At 44.4% G+C, this 21387-nt stretch overlaps 1 long non-coding RNA gene across 1 annotated transcript in view; it reads left to right on the top strand.

Annotated features, from left to right (window-relative positions):
• Positions 1-3679: 3679 nt before the first annotated feature.
• LOC139024703 (uncharacterized) overlaps positions 3680-21387 on the top strand; it is a 25359-nt gene continuing 7651 nt past the window's right edge. Inside the window, exons 1-2 of the long non-coding RNA XR_011476033.1 lie at positions 3680-3871; positions 4469-4536. This is a non-coding gene — a long non-coding RNA (uncharacterized lncRNA). The remainder of the gene's footprint in view (positions 3872-4468; positions 4537-21387) is intronic.

Genomic DNA, 21387 nt, shown 5'->3' with positions numbered 1-21387 from the left:
ATTTTATTTGTTAGTTTGTCCTGTGCAATGAATCACCTGTCACATAAACACAAAAATAATCAACCTTTTTCATGATTAGTGTTTCAGGATTTCTCAACTGACTGACATCTACAGACTGTTGGGCGTCTTCTGCCGTCATCATCTCTACTCGGCTGCTTCGACCATTTCACTGCCTCTGCAGTGCCATCAACATCCACCACTCCTAGTCAATATGACTGGCTCCACTCCTCCCAATGCATCCTTCAAAATCTTTGTGATCGCAAACTGTCCCCCCCCAAAAAAAAACAATCCTTGCCTCATGAATCACACTCGAATGAGGCATTACATACCGATGCTTATCTCGATTTACCAGTTTAGCCCTTTTTGGCTCCATTCTAAGATGTTACAGTATCCAGTCATTTCCTCCATCTTCACTCGCCCAACAGAATCAAGCAGTGATTATTTCTCTCTCCTGCCATCGCACCAGCTACAATCTCTCTCTGTCTCTGTCTCGTCTCTGTCTCTGTCTCTGTCTCTGTCTCTGTCTCTCTCTCTGTCTCTGTCTCTGTCTCTGTCTCTGCTCTCTCTCTCTGTCTCTCTCTCTGCTCTCCTGCCATCGCACCAGCTACAATAGCTCTCTCTCTCTCTCTCTCTCTCTCTCTCTCTCTCTCTCTCTCTCTCTCTCTCTCTCTCTCTCTTCTCTTCTCTCTCTCGCCATCATCCATTACTACAATAACTCTCCCCTTCCTTCCTCTCTCTCTTTCCGCCTGTCACACATTGACACTTTAATTCATACCATAGGCCTACTAACCACATAGCACAAGCAGCATATATTCCACCAGTCGCCATTTTAGTACTTAGAAGTTTATAGTCTATTTCTTGCACACGATCTATTCTCAAGACAATTCTTATAACGCCATGGGCCTACCTAACACCTATAACCGCCATGGGCCCTACCTAACACCCTTATAACCGCCATGGGCCTACCTAACACCCTTATAACCGCCATGAGCCTACCTAACACCCTTATACACCACATGGGCCTACCTAATACCCTTATAACCGCCGTGGGCCTACCTAACACTATAAAACATGTTTTAGGTTTAGAACCATGTATTCTACTCCATATGTGGAAGGTATCTCATAGTGTACTCTCAAGTAGCTCGTCTTACTATAGTAGGACTAGTCTGACTCTCCATAGTAGACTAGTCGTGTCTCTCCATAGATAGACGTACCTCCAGGTGACTTGCTGTTCTCCCACTAGGTAGCTACTCTATGTACTATCTGTCTCTCATAGCTAATCTCTCTGTTGTGGCTGTACCTTCCAATTAGGATACGTCTGTACTCTCCATAGTAGACTCGTCTGTACTCTCCATAGTAGGACTAGGTCTGTCACTCTCGCATAGTAGACTAGTTCTGTAACTCTCCATAGTAGATACTGACTGTCTCTCATGTAACTAGCTGTACTCTCCATGGTAGACTAGTCCTGTACTCTCATAGTAGACTAGTCTGTACTCTCCAAGGAGACTAGTCTGTTCTTCTGCACAGTAGACTAGTCTGTACTCTCCAAGTAGACTAGTCTGTTCTGCCCCAGAGAGACTAGTCTGTACTCTCCATGGTAGATCTAGTCTGTTTCTCATAGTAGACTAGTCTGTACTCTCCATAGAGATCTAGGTCTGTACTCTCCATAGTCAGTCTACCTCCATAGTAGACTAGTCTGTACCTCTCCAAGGTAGACTAGTCTGTCTTCTCCCCCTAGCAGACTATCTTGTACTCTCCAGGTAGACTAGTCTGTACTCTTCCATGGTAGATCTAGTCTGTATCCTCCATAGAAGACTAGTCTGTACTCATCCACTGAAGACTAGTCTGTATGCTCCCAGTAGACTAGTCTGTACTTCAGTAGTAGACTAGTCTGTACTCTCCATAGTAATAGACTAGTCTGTCTGTCTCTTCATAGTAGACTAGTCTGTACTCTCCATAGTAGACTAGTCGTACTCTCCATGGTAAGACTAGTCTGTACTCTCTCTAGTAGACTAGTCTGGTTAACATCCATAGTAGACTACCTGTACTCTCCATAGTAGACTAGTTGTTCTCTTCATAGTAGACTAGTCTGTACTCTCCCATAGTAGACTAGTCTGTACTCTCCATAGTAGTACTAGTCTGTACTCTTCCACAGTAGACGTAGTCTGTAGCTCTCCATAGTAGCGCTAGTCGTACTCTCCATAGAGACAGTCTGTACTCTCCATAGTGACTAGTCTGTTCTCTTATATAGACTAGTCTGTATCTCTCACAGGAGACTAGTCTTACTCTCCATAGTAGACTGTCTGTACTCTCACATCACGTAGTACTAGTCTGGTTCTCTCCATAGTAGACTAGTCTGTACTCTCCCAGTAGACTAGTTGTACTCTCCACAGGAGACTAGTCTGTACTCCACGGGAGACTAGTCTGTACTCTCCACAGGAGACTAGTCTGTACTCTCCACAGGAGACTACCTTGAGATAAAATACAGAGTGCGTCCCAAATATCTCTCTCGGGAAACAGGAAACTAAAATATTGTCTCTGTTGACCAGCACGTGGGCATTTGTTCTGTGTGTGTTTGACACAGAGGCCACCTTTATTTTTTAACAACGGGAATAGATACTCTGGTTAAACGAAACATTTAATAACGTGTGTGTGTGAGAGAGAGTCAACCATGACGACACCAAGAACCTATCTGAATAATTGCATTCGCACAACACACACACCACAGCCCCACCTTTCATGCACACACACACACACACACACACACACACACACACACACACACACACACACACACACACACACACACACACACACACAACACACACACACCACGAGCCTGAATAATTCAATAAGTCTTGTCGAATCTTACAGTCTAGTAACCCAGACAGCCTTATTTAAACGCAGACTGCACACACATGTGGGGGTCAGTTTAACATCGTTATATTAATGATAGACATGTAGGGAGCGTGAAACAGACTAGTCCTGTACTCTCTGTGTGTGTCCCTCCCCCGTGGGTAGCCTAGTGGCTAGAGTGTTGGGCCAGTACCGTAAAGGTGCTAGATTGGATCCCTGAGCTGACAAGGTAAAATCTGCGTTCTGCTCCTGAACAGGCAGTTAACCACTGTTCCTAGGCCATCATTGTAAATAATAATTTCTTCTTAACTGACCTGCCTAGTTAAATAAATACAAATAAGGGGTGCAACTTGGTTTAAGAAGTGGGGCATAAATAAATAAATTCAGTTTGATAAACACTCCAAACAGCCTACCTTTCCGCTCGGAGGCGTCCGTCGTGTCCTAAAGCATACCGTTGCCTCGTTGCATACATCTTTTATGTATCTTTATTTATGTTTTACATAAAAATACAAAATCACTTTCAAAATACAGACTGAACAGAACCTCTAATTAAATCAAATCAATAAAAAGGAATCTAGGGTGAACTAGATCAGCTTTCCAAACCCAATCGTGATCTTAACCGGTAAGGGGAGAGCACAAAACGGATTCTAGATAGTCTTAAAAGATCATAACAGCTTTCTGTCTACATMAAGTTATCGTTTRCCTTTATTACTGGTCTGTAGGCTGKCTTGTWGAGTAGTAAACTCCAATCCAGCTGGCGGCACTATTGTGCGTTTCCGGGTTAGCCAGCCTGTGTTATTAACCATAAAAGAAGAAGCCAAAACACGGAAGTAGAACCGGAGACTTTATTTTGATTGTGAACGTTCCTTTGTGCGTAGTAAATCATAAAATGAATTGGCTAGCTACTAAACTCGCAGTGAACTGGACAATGTCTAAACTACAGTTGTTGCTTGTGTTCAAAAATGAGCGTTTAACGGCGTCTGCTGTGGAGATTTCCGGGGCAGTTGAGAGAACGGTAATGGAGTACCAGGAGGAGAATAATCGGCTACGGAGACTGTTGGGGATCACACCGGAGATAAAACTATGTAGAATAAGTTCGTATGTAGATCTACTGATAGTTAACAGTTTACTAATTGAGTAGAACTATAGTTAAGGCTAACAGCATGACCATTTCAACAATTTTATGACGCTTRCCCCCCCCTTTTTTAACTTCTACGTGCATACTATAAAAACATTGGCTGTTTCACGAAAAACAGGGGTATATTTAGACAAAGACCGTAGCAAACAGTTACTCGAAACAGAAAATGTTTCGCAACGAAAGCTAGAGTTTCTATTGAGTGAGTCCCCTTTGCTTCCGTTAAGTTCTGTTGCTATAGTACAGGTAGTTAGTAGTAACTTAGTCCTTGCTCGCTAGCTAGCAAAATAATGATATGCGCTGTTTTATCTCCAATACTGTGCCCTCCCTGCTTTGAAACAGCCTGAATGTATGATTTACTCGCTACGTCCTTTACGTTTATGTGAATTTTGTAGTATGATCTAAAATAAGGACGCGCGACAACGAGGTTCTAGCTCCAGCCTGTTTATTAACCTAACCCTCGCATGTCCTACATAGGTACGGATACCCCCAAGGGACATCTTACTACAGTTAGAATCAACCAACTTTTGGCAGCGATTACAACGGTGAGTCTTTCTGGATCATGCTAAGAYCTTTCGATTGTACAATATCTGACCATTATTCTTTTTAAAATTCTTCAAGCTCTATCAAGTTGGTTGTTGATTATTGCTAAACAGACATTTTCAAGTCTTGCTTTAGATTTTCAAGCCAATTTTTTAAAAGTCAAAACTATAACTAGGCCACTCAAACATTCAATGTCGTCTTGGTAAGCAACTCCAGTGTATATTTGACCTTGTGTTTTAGGTTACTGTCTTGCTGAAAGGTGAATTTGTCTCCCAGGGTGTTTCTCAATACACACGCTATCGTGCTCCACGCTCTCTTGAGTACGTTCTCGTGGAGGACGAGAGTGTGGAGAACGGGTAAAAATTACATTTGAGAAGCACTCACTCCCCCTACTGTATTACCTCACGCTGCATCTGCCCATTCACTGKACCTTCTTTCAGCCAGGACAATGGCAACAACAGAGATGAAACAAGATGTACAGAAATCAAACGTTTTACTTCATAACTATCAGCTAGCTATATATGAATCATAATATTGTAGCTAACCAGATTGTATAACAGGAAAAAATGACCTAAAACCAATGTTATCCAAGGTAGATGTCAATTATTGGTGGGTAGCTAGCTAGCAATTCTTTGTGGCTATCTGGCTAGCTAACAGTACTAGTAGCTAGCCAGTCAGCCCTATTGACTTATTATGGGCTTGCTGTCTATGCACACTACAGTGGGTATTGTAGGCAGGTAACCATACCAAAATTAACACAGCATGTATTTATTAACTTATCAAGATAATATTGTAGTCAGGCAACATATGAGATGTGAATAGGCAACGTTTCATTGCGAAGTCGGAGTGTATTTTCTCTCGCTTCAGCTCAAATAATAGCCACCGGTGATTTCAAGAAAATGTGCGTGATTTTTTTTTTACGTGGTTGCGTCATATTTCTTTGCATACTTTCTGTTGAAGCCTCGATGCATGCTTCAAAATATGTACAAACTTAGTACGCATTCGAGAAGTGCCCTCCAAGCTCCGTTTCACATACTTTGATTTGGACTCGTACTCCGACKCTACCATGTGCATGCTCGGAGCACGGTCGTTTGCATTTTGAGAAAGACCCCTAGTGTCTGTTGGAAAGCAGACTGAACCAGATTTTCCTCTAGGATTTGCCTATACTTATCTCTATTCCGTTTCTTTTTATCCTAAAAAAACGTCCTAGTCCTTGCCGATGACAAGCATACCCATAACATGATGCAGCCACCAACCATGCTTGAAAATAAAGAGGGTGATACTCAGTGATGTTGGATTTGCCCCAAACATAATGCTTTGTATTCAGGACAAAGTTAATTTATTTTACACAGTTTTACTTTAGTGCCCTATTGCAAATCYGATGCATGTTTTGGAATATTTTTATTCTGTACTGGTTGATCCATCCTCAGTTCTCCTATCACAGCCATTAAACTTTTGTAAAGTCACAGGTTTCCTTCCTCTCCGGCAACTGAGTTAAGAAGGACGCCTGMATCTTTGTAGTGACTGGGTGTATTGATACACCATCCAAAGTGTAATTAATAACTTCACTAGGATTTTTTATTTTTACCCATCTACCAATAGGTGTCCTTCTTTGTGATGCATTGGAAAACCTCCCTGGTCTGTGTGGTTGAATCTGTGTTTGAAATTCACTGCTTGACTGGGGAACCTTACAGATAATGGTATGTGTGGGGTACAGAGATGAGGCCGTCCTTCAAAATGTTAAACACTATTATTGAACACAGAGTGAGTCCATGCAATTTATTATGTGACTTGTTAAACACATTTTTACTCCTGAACTTATTTAGGCGTTTCCATAACAACAGGGTCGAATACTTATTTCCTCAAGACATTTCAGTTACATTTTTTTAAATGAATTTATAAAATCATAATTCCACTTTGACATCATGGGTTATTGTGTGTAGGCCAGTGACACAAACATATCCATTTTAAATTCAGACTAACACAACAAATTTGGAAATCAAGGGTGTGATACTTTGAGGGGAGTTCCTTACTAAGCCCTAGACAACCAGGTGAGGAGTTCCTTACTAAGCCCTAGACAACCAGGTGAGGAGTTCCTTACTAAGCCTAGACAACCAGGTGAGAGGAGTCCTTACTAAGCAATAGACAACCAGGTGAGGGGAGTTCCTTACTAAGCCCTAGAAACCAGGTGAGGAGTTCCTTACTAAGCCCTAGACAACCAGGTGAGGAGTTCCTTACTAAGCCCTAGACAACCAGGTGAGAGGAGTTCTTACTAAGCCCTAGACAACCAGGTGAGGAGTTCCTTACTAAGCCCTAGACAACCAGGTGAGGAGAGTTCTTTACTAAGCCTAGACAACCAGGTGAGGAGTTCCTTACTAAGCCCTAGACAACCAGGTGAGGAGTTCCTTACTAAGCCCTAGACAACCAGGTGAGGAGTTCCTTGACTAAGCCGAGACAACCAGGTGAGGAGTTCTTACTAAGCCCTAGACAACCAGGTGAGGAGTTCTTACTAAGCCCTAGACAACCAGTGAGGAGTTCCTTACTAAGCCCTAGACAACCAGGTGAGGAGTTCCTTACTAAGCCCTAGACAACCAGGTGAGAGGAGCTTTACTAAGCCTAGACAACCAGGTGAGAGGAGTTCTTTACTAAGCCCTAGACAACCAGGTGAGGAGTTCCTTACTAAGCCCTAGACACCAGGTGAGAGAGTTCTTTACTAAGCCCTAGACAACCAGGTGAGGAGTTCCTTACTAAGCCTAACAAACCAGGTGAGAGGATTCTTACTAAGCCCTAGACAACCAGGTGAGGAGTTCCTTACTAAGCCCTAGACAACCAGGTGAGGAGTTCTTACTAGCCCTAGACAACCAGGTGAGGAGAGTTCCTTACTAAGCCATAGACAACCAGGTGAGGAGAGTTCCTTACTAAATCTAGACAACCAGGTGAGAGGAGTTCCTTACTAAGCCCTAGACAACCAGGTGAGAGGAGTTCCTTACTAAGCCCTAGAAACCAGGTGAGGGAGTTCCTTACTAAGACTAGACAACCAGGTGAGGAGTTCCTTACTAAGCCCTAGACAACCAGGTGAGAGGAGTTCCTTACTAAGCCATAGACAACCAGGTGAGAGGAGTTCCTTACTAAGCCTAGACAACCAGGTGAGGGAGTTCCTTACTAAGCCCTAGACAACCAGGTGAAGGAGTTCCTTATTAAGCCCTAGACAACCAGGTGAGGGGAGTTCCTTACTAAGCCATAGACAACCAGGTGAGAGGATTCCTTACTAAGCCCTAGACAACCAGGTGAGAGGAGTTCCTTACTAAGCCCTAGACAACCAGGTGAGAGGAGTTCCTTACTAAGCCCTAGACAACCAGGTGAGGGGAGTTCCTTACTAAGCCCTAGACAACCAGGTGAGGAGTTCCTTACTAAGCCATAGACAACAGGTGAGGGAGTTCCTTACTGAGCCCTAGACAACCAGGTGAGAGGAGTTCTTACTAGCCTAGACAACCAGGTGAGAGGAGTTCCTTACTAAGCCCTAGACAACCAGGTGAGAGGGAGTTCCTTACTAAGCCCTAGACAACCACGTGAGAGGTCTTATAAGCCATAGACACCAGTGAGGGGAGTTCCTTACTAAGCCCTAGACAACCAGGTGAGAGGAGTTCCTTACTAGCCCTAGACAACCAGGTGAGGGGAGTTCCTACTAAGCCCTAGACAACCAGGTGAGAGGAGTTCCTTACTAAGCCTAGAACACCAGGTGAGGGATCCTTACTAAGCCCTAGACAACCAGGTGAGAGGAGTTCCTTACTAAGCCTAGACAACCAGGTGAGGAGTTCCTTACTAGCCCTAGACAACCAGGTGAGAGGATGCTTTACTAAGCCCTAGACAACCAGGTGAGGAGTTCCTTACTAAGCCTAGACAACAGTGAGGGGAGTTCCTTACTAAGCCCTAGACAACCAGGTGAGGGGAGTTCCTTACTAAGCCCTACAACCAGGTGAGAGGATTCCTTACTAAGCCTAGACAACCAGGTGAGGAGTTCCTTACTAAGCCCTAGACAACCAGGTGAGGAGTTCCTTACTGAGCCTAGACAACCAGGTGAGGAGTTCCTTACTAGCCCTAGACAACCAGGTGAGGGAGTTCCTTACTGACCCTAGACAACCAGGTGAGGAGTTCCTTACTAAGCCCTAGACAACCAGGTGAGGAGTTCCTTACTAAGACCTAGACAACCAGGTGGGGGAGTTCCTTACTAAGCAACTAGACAACCAGGTGAGGAGAGTTCCTTACTAGACCTAGACAACCAGGTGAGGAATCCTTACTAAGCCTAGACAACCAGTGAGAGGATTCTTACTAAGCCCTAGACAACCAGGTGAGGATTCCTTACTAAGCCTAGACAACCAGGTGAGGGAGTCTTTACTAAGCCCTAGACAACCGTGAGGAGTCCTTACTAAGCCCTAGACAACCAGGTAGAGGAGTTCCTTACTAAGCCCTAGACAACCAGGTGAGGGGAGTTCCTTACTAAGCCCTAGAACAACCAGGTGAGGAGGTTCTTACTAAGCCTAGACAACCAGGTGAGAGGAGTTCCTTACTAAGCCCTAGACAACCAGGTGAGAGGAGTCCTTACTAAGACCTAGACAACCAGGTGAGAGGAGTTCCTTACTAACCTAGACAACAGGTGAGAGATTCCTTACTAAGCCCTAGACAAACCAGGTGAGAGGAGTTCCTTACTAAGCCCTAACAACCAGGTGAGAGGAGTTCCTTACTAAGCCCTAGACAAACCAGGTGAGAGAGGTCCTTACTAAGCCCTAGACAACCAGGTGAGGAGTTCCTTACTAAGCCATAGACAACCAGGTGAGGGGAGTTCTTACTGAGCCTAGACAACCAGTGAGAGGAGTTCCTTACTAAGCCCTAGACAACCAGGTAGGGAGTTCCTTCTAAGCCTAGACAACCAGGTGAGAGGAGTCCTTACTAAGCCTAGACAACCAGTGAGGGAGTTCCTTACTAAGCCTAGACAACCAGGTGAGAGGAGTTCTTACTAATCCCTAAGACAACCAGGTAGGAGTTCCTTACTAAGCCCTAGACAACCAGGTGAGAGGAGTTCTTTACTAAGCCTAGACAACCAGGTGAGGAGTTCCTTACTAACCTAGACACCAGTGAGGGGAGTTCCTTACTAAGCCCTAGACAACCAGGTGAGGAGTTTCCTTACTGACCCTAGACAACCAGGTGAGGAGTTCCTTACTAAGCCCTAGACAACCAGGTAGGGAGTTCCTTACTAGCCCTAGACAACCAGTGAGGAGTTCCTTACTAAGCCCTAGACAACCAGTGGGGAGTTCCTTACTAACCATAGACAACCAGGTGAGGGAGTCCTTACTAAGAGACCAGGAGGAGTTCCTTACGAACTAACACACCAGGTGAGAGAGTTCCTTACTAAGCCTAGACAACCGAGGTGAGGGGAGTTCCTTACTAAGCAATAGACAACCAGGTGAGGAGAGTTCCTTACTGAGACCTAGACACCAGGTGAGGAGTTCCTTACTAAAGCCTAGACAACAGCGTGAGAGAGTCCTTACTAGCCCTAGACAACCAGGTGAGGATTCCTTACTAAGCCCTAGACAACCAGGTGAGGGAGTTCCTTACTAAGCCCTAGCAACCAGGTGAGAGGAGTTCCTTACTAAGCCCTAACAAACCAGGTGAGAGAGTTCCTTACTAAGCCCTAGACAACAGGTGAGGGGAGTTCCTTACTAAGCCTAGACAAACCAGTGAGAGGATTCCTTATTAAGCCCTAGACAACACCAAGGGTAGAGGATTCCTTACTAAAGCCCTAGACAACCAGGTGAGAGGAGTTCCTTACTAAGCCCTAGACAACCAGGTGAGGAGTTCCTTACTAAGCCCTAGACAACCAGGTGAGAGGAGTTCCTTACTAAGCCCTAGACAACCAGGTGAGGGGAGTTCCTTACTAAGCCCTAGACAACCAGGTGAGAGGAGTTCTTACTAACCTAGACAACCAGTGAGGAGTCCTTACTAACCCTAGACAACCAGGTGAGAGGAGTATTCCTTACTAAGCCTAGACAACCAGGTGAGAGGAGTTCCTTACTAGACCTAGACAACCAGGTGAGAGGAGTTCCTTACTAAGCCCTAGACAACCAGGTGAGGGAGTTCCTACTAAGCCCTAGACAACCAGGTGAGAGGAGTTCCTTACTAAGCCCTAAACAACCAGGTGAGAGGAGTTCCTTACTAAACCTAACAACCAGGTGAGGAGGTTCCTTACTAAGCCCTAGACAACAGGTGAGGAGAGTTCTTACTAAGCCCTAGACAACCAGGTGAGAGGAGTTCCTTACTAAGCCCTAGACACCAGGTAGGAGTCCTTACTGAGCCATAGACAACCAGGTGAGGAGTCCTTACTGACCCTAGACAACCAGGTGAGAGGAGTTCCTTACTGAGCCTAGACAACCAGGTGAGGAGTTCCTTACTAAGCCCTAGACAACCAGGTGAGAGGAGTCCTTACTAACCCTAGACAACCAGGTGAGGAGTTCCTTACTAAGCCAGACAACCAGGTGAGAGGAGTTTCCTTACTAAGCCCTAGACAACCAGGTGAGAGAGTTCCTTACTAAGCCCTAGACAACCAGGTGAGAGGAGTTCCTTACTAAGCCCTAGACAACCAGGTGAGAGGAGTTCTCTACTAAGCCATAGACAACCAGGTGAGTGAGTTCCTTACTAAGCCATAGACAACCAGGTGAGGAGTTCCTTACTAAGCCCTAGACAACCAGTGAGAGGAGTTCCTTACTAAGCCTAGACAACCAGTGGGAGTTCCTTACTAGCCTAGACAACCAGGTAAGAGGAGTTCCTTACTAAGACCTAGACAACCAGTGAGGATCCTTACTGAACCTAACAACCAGGTGGAGGAGTTCCTTACTAACCCTAGACAACCAGTGAGAGGAGTTCCTTACTGAGCCTAGACACCAGGTGAGAGAGTTCCTTACTAAGCCCTAGACAACCAGTGAGGAGTTCCTTACTAAGCCCTAGACAACCAGGAGAGGAGTTCTTACTTAGACCTAGACAACCAGGTGAGAGGAGTTCCTTTACTAACCCATAGACAACCAGGTGAGAGGAGTTCCTTACTAACCCTAGACAACCAGGTGAGGGGTTCCTTACTAAGCCCAGACAACCAGGTGAGAGAGTTCCTTACTAAGCCCTAACAACCAGGTGAGAGAGTTCCTTACTAAGCCCTAGACAACCAGGTGAGAGGAGTTCCTTACTAAGCCCTAGACAACCAGGTGAGGGATTCCTTACTAAGCCCTAGACAACCAGGTGAGAGGAGTTCCTTACTAAGCCCTAGACAACCAGGTGAGGGAGTTCCTTTACTAAGCCCTAGACAAACCAAGTGAGAGAGTTCCTTACTAAGCCCTAGACAACCAGGTGAGAGAAGTTCCTTACTAAGCCCTAGACAACCAGGTGAGAGGATTCCTTACTAAGCCCTAGACAACCAGGTGGGAGTTCCTATAAGACCTAGACAACCAGGTGAGAGGAGTTCCTTACTAACCTAGACAACCAGTGAGGGAGAGTTCCTTACTAAGCCCTAGACAACCAGGTGAGAGGAGTTCCTTACTAAGCCCTAACAACCATGGGAGAGGAGTTCCTTACTAAGCCTAGACAACCAGGTGAGGAGTTCCTTACTAAGCCCTAGACAACCAGGTGAGGGAAGTTCCTTACTAAGCCCTAGACAAAACCAGGTGAGAGAGTTCCTTACTAAGCCCTAGACAACCAGTGAGGAGCTCCTTACTAAGAGCCCATAGAGCAACCAGGTGAGGCTCCTTTACTGAGCCTAGACAACCAGGTGAGAGGAGTTCCTTACTGAGCCCTAGACACCAGGTGAGAGAGTTCCTACTAAGCCCTAGACAACCAGGTGAGAGGAGTTCCTTACTAACCCTAGACAACCAGGGGAGGAGTCCTTACTAAGCCCTAGACAACCAGGTGAGAGAGTTCCTTACTAAGCCCTAGACAACCAGGTGAGAGAGTTCCTTACTAAGCCCTAGACAACCAGTGAGGGAGTTCCTTACTAAGCCCTAGACAACCAGGTGAGAGGAGTTCCTTACTAAGCCATAGACAACCAGGTGAGGAGTTCCTTACTAAGCCTAGACAACCAGGTGAGGAGTTCCTTACTAAGCCCTAGACAACCAGTGAGAGGAGTTCCTTACTAAGCCATAGACAACCAGGTGAGGAGTTCCTTACTAAGCCCTAGACAACCAGGAGAGGAGTTCCTTACTAAGACCTAGACAACCAGGGGAGGAGTTCCTTACTAGACCTAGACAACCAGGTGAGAGGAGTTCCTTACTAAGCCCTAGACAACCAGGTGAGGAGTTCCTACTGAGACCTAGACAACCAGGTGAGGGATTCCTTACTAAGCCTAGACAACCAGGTGAGGAGTTCCTTACTAAGCCCTAAGACAACCAGGAGAGGGGAGTTCCTTACTGAGACCTAGACAACCAGGTGAAGGAGTTCCTTACTAAGCCTAGACAACCAGGTGAGAGGAGTTCCTTACTAAGCCCTAGACAACCAGGTGAGGGGAGTTCCTTACTAAGCCCTAGACAACCAGGATGAAGAGGATTCCTTACTAAGCCCTAGACAACCAGGTGAGGGAGTTCCTTACTAAGCCTAGACAACCAGTAGAGGGGAGTTCTTACTAAGCCCTAGGACAACCAGGTGAGAGAGTCCTTACTAAGCCCAATAGACAACCAGGTGAGGACTTCCTTACTAAGCCCTAGACAACCAGGTGAGAGAGTTCCTTACAGAACCTAGACAACCAGTAGAGGTTCCTTACTAAGACCTAGACAACCAGGTGAGGGATTCCTTACTAAGCCCTAGCAACCAGGTGAGGAGGTTCCTTACTAAGCCCTAGACAACAGGTGAGAGGAGCGTCCTTTACTAAGCCCTAGACAACCAGGTGAGGAGTTCCTTACTAAGCCTAGACAACCAGTGAGAGGAGTTCCTACTAAGCCCTAGACACCAGTGAGGAGTTCCTTACTAAGCCCTAGACAACCAGGTGAGGGAGTTCCTTACTAAGCCCTAGACAACCAGTGAGAGGAGTTCCTTACTTAAGCCCTTAGACAACCAGTGAGGAGTTCCTTAACTAAGCCCTAGACAACCAGGTGAGAGGAGTTCCTTACTAAGCCCTAGACAACCAGTGAGGGGAGTTCCTTACTAACCATAGACAACCAGTGAGGGGAGTTCCTTACTAAGCCCTAGACAACCAGTGAGGGGTTCCTTACTAAGGCCCTAGACAACCAGGTGGAGAGTTCCTTACTAAGCCCTAGACAACCAGGTGAGAGGAGTTCCTTACAGCCCTAGACAACCCAGGTGAAGAGTTCCTTCACTGGTAAGCCCTAGACAACACAGGTGAGATGGGGATTCCTTACTAAGCCCTAGACAACGAGTAGCGGATTCCTACTGCCTAGACTACAGGAGAGTCTCTGCCTAGAACAACCAGTGAGGGAGTTCCTTTACTAGCCACTAGACAACCACGTGAGGAAGGAGTCCTTACTAGAGACCGTCAGAAACAAACCAGGTGAGGGATTCCTCTACTCCAGGATCCTTAAAGCCCTAGACAACCAGTAAGAGGATTTCCTTACTATAAGCCCTAGAAACCAGGTGAGGAGTTCCTTACTAAAGCCCGTAGACAACCAGGTGTAGGAGTTCCTTTACTAAGCGACCTAGAACAACCAGGTAGAGAGTTCCTTACTAAGCCCAGACAACCAGTTGAGGAGTTCCTTATTAACCCTAGACAAACCAGTAGAGGAGGTTCCTACTAGAGCACCTAGAAAACCAGTGAGAGGATTCCTTCATAAGCCTAGACCAACCAGTGAGGGAGTTAACCTTACTAAGCCTAGACAACCAGTGTTAAAGGAGAGTTCCTTACTAAGCCCTAGACAACCAGGTGAGAGGATTCTTACTCCTAGAACCTGAGGTCTTACAGCCCTAGACAACCGTAAGAGATCCTTACTAACCTAGGACAACCAGTGAGAGGAGCTTCCTTACTAAAGCCCTAGACCAAACCAGTGAGGAGAGTCCTTACTAAGCCCTTAGACACCAGGTGAGGGAGTTCCTACTAAGCCCTAGACAACCAGTGAGGGAGTTCCTACGAAGCCCTAGACAACCAGGTGAGAAGGAGGAGTTCCTTACTAAGCCCTAGACAACCAGGTAAGAGTTACTAAGCCCTAGACAACCAGGTGAGGAGTTCCTTATTAAGCCCTAGACAACCAGGTGAGAGGAGTTCCTTACTAAGCCCTAGACAACCAGGTGTGAGGAGTTCCTTACTAAGCCCTAGACAACCAGGTGAGAGGAGTTCCTTACTAATCAGTGACCTTAATTCAATCAGTCAAGCACAAGGGAGGAGTGAAAATCCGCTGACACTTGGACCTCCGTGGAATGAGATTGACGCGCGTCGTAGGGTAAGAGTTGAATAACCCTGCTCCAGGGCAATTCCACAGTAACATAGTGACGCTGACTCTCTTTTTCTAAAGAGCGACATCCCCTAAAAAGCTACTCTTTTTTTCCCATTTTGAAAACGGCCTATGTGGCATCGATATGAGTCAGAAACATTTAATTATAGTGGACTACAAAGTGTAAATAGGATAATTTTGGTCATAAAGTCAGTCTCGTCCAAAAAAAGGAGACTTGCGAGATGATAGGAAAATATTTTATGTCACAGAATGAAAAACTGTTAATGGTTTTATATGGGTTTATTTGTGTCCTGCTCTCAGCTGGCAGCATCAGTAATTATCCATTCAGAGCACAGCTGCACACGACCCCATCATAATGACATCATAATGACATCATAATGACATGCTACATTTTTGGTTTGACATTCGATATGGGGCTAGTCAGGGACCATTTAGTAAATTACACAATGTACACTGAACAAAAACTATAAAACGCAACATGTAAAGTGTTGGTCTCATGTTTCATGAACTGAAGTTATAAGACATAGAAATGTTTCATACACACAAAAAAAAAGCTTATTTATCTTAKAACCTCTTAAGGATCCACCCCTTTTTTTCAATTTCCACCTAAAATTACATACCCAAATCTAACTGCCTGTAGCAAGGATATGCTGATTCTTGATACTATTTGAAAGGAAACACTTTGAAGTTTGTGAATATAAACAATAGATCTGGGTAAAAGATAATACAAAGAAAAAGCCTACTGTACTGGACCGGACTAGACTAAACTGGACTGAACTCTACTGGACTAAACTATACTAGACTGAACTATACAGGACTATACTGACTGAACTGGACTATACTATACTGGACTAAACTCTCCTGGACTGAACTCTTCTGGCCTGGACTAAACTATATTGGACTGAATTATACTGGACTAAACTTATATGGGACTAAACTATACTGGACTAAACTATACTGGACTGAACTATACTGGACTGAATTATTGACTGAAACTATACTGGACTGAATTATACTGGACTAAACTAATACTGGACTAAAACTATACTTGGACTGAATTATACTGGACTAAACTATACTGGACTGAATTATACGGACTAAACTATACTGGACTAAACTATACTGGACTGAACTATACTGATGTTATACTAGACTGGATTATACTGGACTGGACTGGATTATACTGGACTGTATTATACTGGACTGTATTTGAAACTGGACTGTATTATACTGGACTGTATTATACTGGCTGAATTAACTGGACTGAAATTATACTGGACTGAATTATACTGGACTGAATTATACTGGACTGAATCCAGACAGACCTGGTGTCCATGCTGATGCTGAAAATGCCAGGCTGTAGAGGGAACCCAAAGTTAGTCACACAGCTGTATAGGCTTTATTTCACTATTTTGAGACGTATAGCTGCAGCCATAGCCTATAGGCTTATGTTTACATTGTATAGACAAAGCTAATTGTATAATGTTGTGAGGACTGGACTAATTAGCAGGCAGCAGAGCAAAGGTCAGTGTTATATTATTATGTTCTACATTTGATATTTTTCTACAATTTCTTTAATTTATGTTAATGTTAATATTCACTTACAGTGGGGCAAAAAAGTATTTAGTCAGCCACCAATTGTGCAAGTTTCCCACTTAAAAAGATGAGAGAGGCCTGTAATTTTCATCGTAGGTACACTTCAACTATGACAGACAAAATGAGAAAAAAAATTCCAGAAAATTCACATTGTAGGATTTTTAATGAATTTATTTGCAAATTTATGGTGGAAAATATAGTAATTTGGTCACCTACAAAAAGGAAGATTCTTGGTCTCACAGACCTGTAACTTCTTCTTTAAGAGGCTCCTCTGTCCTCCACTCGTTATCTGTATTAATGGCACCTGTTTGAACTTGTTATCAGTATAGTCAACTAGCCTATGATATTTCATTGAATAAGCCTAGCCTACTCAAAACATAATAATTGGCTTCTGCAAGGGCATTCATTTTCAGCACCATCTTTTTCATCCATTGGAGGAGTATTAGGCTATAGGATATAAGACCAATGTAAAAGTCTGTGTTAATAGACTACCGTTTTGTATTTTTTTTATATGAAAGTAGACGGAAATGACTGACCTGCACAGAAAGTGTCCAGATGACTCTGGCTCTGTGCTGAATCATCAGTAGGTGTGAATGTTCTGGAAGCTTCATTCTAATCAGTTAAGAAAACAGTAAGGAACCATTCAACCTCTTACGGGCCATTTCAGTGGGAGAAAAAGTCTTGCAGGTCTACGAGATTATGTGTTTTTTAAACCGTTTTTTTGAAATGTTCATATTGATATTTTAAGCTACGTGTGTAAAACCGATTTATGGGCACACAAAATACAAAATGATGTATGCAATTGCAAAATCAAATGCTTTCTAACCGAAAGAGTCACCTAACTTGTGTCCACATGGGCCATGTTGATTCTAACCAGTTTTTGCCCAGTGTAGGCTGGTCTTCAATAGTCTGTGCGTAGGCTAACAGACCCCTATTTGTTGGTGTGCAAATTTGGTATCCAGCTGTTTGTTAGGCCTAGTGATACTGTTGACCATCATCAGCTGATCAAGGAAATATTTTCTGAATGACAGTCAAGTACCAAATGGTGTCGGAGAGACTGTCCAGAAATGTTGGATGTCTCATTCGTAGTGGGGCATCATCCCACTGGGCAAAGACTGGTTGAATCAACATTGTTTCCATGTCATTTCAACCCCCCCCACCTCTAATCAATGTGGGAAACTGTTTTGGATTTGCAAAAAGGCATCAATGTAACGGTATTTTGTCATTTTTTTCGACTTTTAACTGAAGTCACATGAAATGGTGCTTTTTTGTTATTGATTTCATGTTCATCAAGTTAGTTGACAACCAAACGTAAACGCAAACAAGGCAACCGTAAACATCCCCAGGATGATGCAGCGCCCCCCTTGGCAATCGGTGTAATTTTGTAAATGACAAATCTCTATGGTAAGACGCATCAATTCACCAACGTTTTCATCAAAAATCAGGCCAGTGTGTCTGATATTGCGTTAGCTAGCCTCAGAAACAACCAAATGATGGGCTTTTTTACCAGATCCAAAATTTTCGCATGAACTGTTTATTTTCATAAATTCGGTATCCTAAGATACAAAATATAATATTCTGCACCTATATGAACGAATTGATTTTAGGCCACGCCCAAAGAACAGCTACATGATTTAATGAAAAGCAGCAAATAGACAAAACATTGTTTCACATTCTTAATAAAAAACAAAACAGTAGCAAGACAATAGGCTATAGAGCTGGCTTCATTCCCGCCGTAAAAAGAAATAGGCCTACAAGGAAACTCGATGCATCTCAACGACAGGGCTGTACGCACAAAGAGTTTTCCACATTAAGACACGTAAGTGCATGAAACCTGTACAACACACACACACACACAAACTGGGCATCACTATGGGTCACTGTGTGTGCCTGTGTCTGTGAGAGAGATACCTGGACCATAATGAAGTATACTCGTACATCATCAGTTGCTAGGTGATGCCCGTGCTAGGATGTTGACGGTCAGAGCTGACTGGATCTCTGTGCTAACGTCCAATGTTTACTATGTTCACCTGAACCGGTGAGATAAGAGAAGGAGAGAGAGAAAGGAGAGGAGGAAGATGGAGGGGAAAGAGAGCAAGAGGAGAGCGAGTTGGAGGAGAAGGAAAGAGGTGAGAGGACAGAGAAAAAGTAGGAGATGAGTGAACTTTCGATATTTATTTTTCTCAAATAAGAGGCAAAATACATATTTGAAATCCCCAGACTACTGTGATAAAGATGACAGACATATAGGACTGTCCTAGAACGCTGTGAATGCACCCAGAACCACTTCTTTCAACGTCTGACTGGTATACACATCCCACACACCTGGCATGTAAATTAACCTAATAATCTGGTAAAACAATCCCACACACCTGCATGTAAATTAAACCTATAATCTGGTAAAACAATCCACACACCCCTGGCAGTAAATTAAACTTTAATCTGAAAACCAACCCACACGACCTGGCATGTAATTAAACCTATAATCTCCCAATCTCTCTACCACAACTCTGCCTCAATGTTTTGATTTTTCGCGAATCCCTTAAAGACCGACGCGAGCCCAGTACCATTTAACAGGTGTGTCTGTGCCTCTCACTTGCCTCCAGTCTGGTTCTGTCAGTAGTCCCACCTCAACCAACCTGCAGTCTTTCCCTCAAAGGTCATTCCTGAATCTCAACTGCAGAGCACATAGAGACAACCAGAAACAACACCAAAATAAGTGGCTGCTAGCGTTAGCAATGTTTTGGGTGTCAATGAGAATCAAATAAAATGTATTTATAAGCCCTTCTTACATCAGCTGATATCTCAAAGTGCTGTACAGAAACCCAGCCTAAAACCCAAACAGCAAGCAACTGCATGTGTAGAAGCATGGTGGCTAGGAAAAAACTCCCTAGATAGGCCAAAACTTAGGAAGAAACCTAGAGAGGAACCAGGCTATGAGGGGTGGCCAGTCCTCTTCTGGCTGTGCCGGGGTGGAGATTATAACAGAACAGGGCAAAAGATGTTCAAATGTCATAGATGACCAGCATGGTCAAATCAATAGTAACAGAGTGAACAGGTCCAGGGTTTCCATCAGCCGCAGGCAGAACAGTAGATACTGAACAGCAGCAACGGCCAGGTGGATACTGGGACAACGAGGAGTCATCATGCCAGGTAGTCCTGAGGCATGTCCTAAGGCTCAGGTTTTTGACAAATTAAATGTGATTTGTGGAGATGTGAGTGCTATCTTGTTTTCACTATTTCTCTGTCTCTCTGTCTTTTCTCTCTCTGTCTCTCTGTCTCTATCTTTCGCTCTGTAATTCTCACCTATTGAATCAGAAAAAAAGGGATTTCAGGTCTTCTCTGTGCCCCACCTTAATGTCTCCTTTCCTCTCTCTGATTCATGCTCCAGCTGTCCTTCTCTCCCTCTCGTTTCTCTCTCTCCCTCTCTTTCTCTCTCCTCCCTCTTCCTCTCTCTCTCTCTCTCTGTGACCCCCCACCCTAATTCTTCTCTCTTTCTCTCTCTGATTTTCATGCTTCCAGCTGTCTCTCTCCCTCTCTTTCTTTCTCTCCAGATTCATTAGTTATCTCCTGCAGGCTAACTACTGACAACGAATAGAACCCAGGAATTAATGTATGTGTGTGGACCCACTTGATGATGACAAAGTCCCGGGACATCATCTGCTTGTACATATCTCTGTCCATAATATCTCGTGTCCGTAATCTCCCTGTCGTAAAATCTCTGCCGTAATATCTCTGTCCGTAAATCTCTGTCCGAATATCTCTGTCTGTAATATCTCTGTCCGTATATACCCTGTCTTGTAAATCTCTGTCGCATAATATCCCTGGTCCGTAAAATCTCTGTCCGTAATATCTCTGTCCGTAATATCCTTCTGTCTGTAATATCTCTGGTCCGTAAATATCCCTGTCCGTAAAATCTCTGTCCATATACTCTTTGTCCGTAGTATCCCTGTCCGTAAATCTCTGTTCATAATATCCTGTCCGTAATATCTCTGTCCATAAATCTCTGTCCATAAAACTCTGTGTGTGTGTGTGTGTGTGTGTGTGTGTGTGTGTGTGTGTCCCACGGTTTAATTTCCTTTTGTGTGGTTGACCTACAAACCCAGCAGATCATTTCTTTCCTGTTCCACCCCCCCCCCCCCCCTTCTATCCTCTTCTATAATCTCCCTTCAGCCCTCGTGGCTCGGAAAAACTCCCTAGAAAGGCAAACACCTAGGAAGAAACCTAGAGAGGAACCAGGCTATGAGGCTGGCAGTCCCTCTTCTGGTCTGTGGGCCGGGTGGAGATTATAACAGAACATGGCCAAGATGTTCAAATGTTTCATAAATACCAGCATAGTTCAAATAATAGTAATCACCAGTAGTTGTCGGAGGGTGCAACAAGTCAGCACCTCAGGAGTAAATTGCTCAATGTGGCTTTTCATCAGCAATCATTGAAGAGTTTCTCTACGCTCCGCTGTCTCTAGAGAGTGAAAATAGCAGGTCTGGACAGGTAGCACATCCGGTTGAACAGGTCAGCGTTCCATAGCCGCAGGCAGAACAGTTGAAACTGGGAGCAGCACAACGGCCAGGTGGCCTTGGGGGACAGAAAGGAGTCACTCACTGCCAGGGGGGGTAGTCCGGAGCATGGTCCTAGGGCTCAGGTCCTCCGAGGAGAGAGAAAGAAAGAGAAAAGAGAGAATAGAGAGAGCATACTTAAAATTCAGCACAAGGACACCGGATAAGACAGGAGAAGTACTCTCCAGATATAACAGACTGACCCTAGTCCCCGACACAAATAAACTAATGAGCGATAAATACTGGAGGCTGAGTACAGGAGGGGTCA

The sequence above is a fragment of the Salvelinus sp. IW2-2015 genome, unplaced genomic scaffold, assembly GCF_002910315.2.
Source record: "Salvelinus sp. IW2-2015 unplaced genomic scaffold, ASM291031v2 Un_scaffold1799, whole genome shotgun sequence".
Lineage (NCBI taxonomy): Eukaryota > Metazoa > Chordata > Actinopteri > Salmoniformes > Salmonidae > Salvelinus > Salvelinus sp. IW2-2015.
Note: the sequence above shows the minus strand (reverse complement) of the source record. Positions and strands in the feature narration are given on the sequence as shown.